Source organism: Pteropus vampyrus, unplaced genomic scaffold (genome assembly GCF_000151845.1).
Source record: "Pteropus vampyrus isolate Shadow unplaced genomic scaffold, Pvam_2.0 Scaffold12116, whole genome shotgun sequence".
Taxonomy (NCBI): domain Eukaryota; kingdom Metazoa; phylum Chordata; class Mammalia; order Chiroptera; family Pteropodidae; genus Pteropus; species Pteropus vampyrus.
In genome coordinates this window covers 1,444-2,152 of record NW_011900897.1, presented here as the reverse complement: position 1 = coordinate 2,152, position 709 = coordinate 1,444, and positions in this window count along the sequence as shown.

The following is a 709-nucleotide window of genomic DNA, read 5'->3' as shown; positions in this document are numbered from 1 at the left end:
CTCGCCCTCCGCCGCCGCAGACCTTGGCGTGGACTTGCGATTCTGCCTCTCACTGCCCGGGCAGTCCCGTCCACCAGCGAATTTGTTGGCCGAACGTCAGAACATGTCCAGAATCCGGTCACTTCTCATCATTCCCGCTGCCGTCCCCCGGGGGTCTGAATATCACTGTGGCCCCCTCACCTGGCTTCTCGACACCGCCCGCACCCCCTCAGCCTGCTCCCCACATCTAGCTTGTGACAATCTAAGTCAGCTCACGTCCCTACTCGGCTCCAAACCCTGCCTCGCCTTCCACCGCACTCAGAGTGAGACCAAGTCCTCTCCGTGGCCGGCACAGAACTGACCTCTGGCCCGGCCTCCTCCTACGCCCCGGACAGGTGCGCTCCTGCCCCAGGGCCTTTGCACCGGCCGATCCCGCAGCCTGAATGCCATCCCCCCAGATGCCCACACAGCTCACCCCCCACCCCCATCTCATTCGGGCCTTTGCTCAAACGCGCAGGCAAATTGCTCCTATCGCCCTTGTCCAAACTGCTCCCCTGCTTCGGTGTCGCCCTTGTCACTTATCACCTTCTGACACACAACGCACTTTGCACTTCTGGTCGGTTTCCGTTCCAGAAGGAACACGGTGGGTGTCTGTTTACCCTGCTGAATCTCCAGCACCTAGAGCCTTGCTCGGCTCAACCGATATTTGCTAAATGAATGAATAAATGGA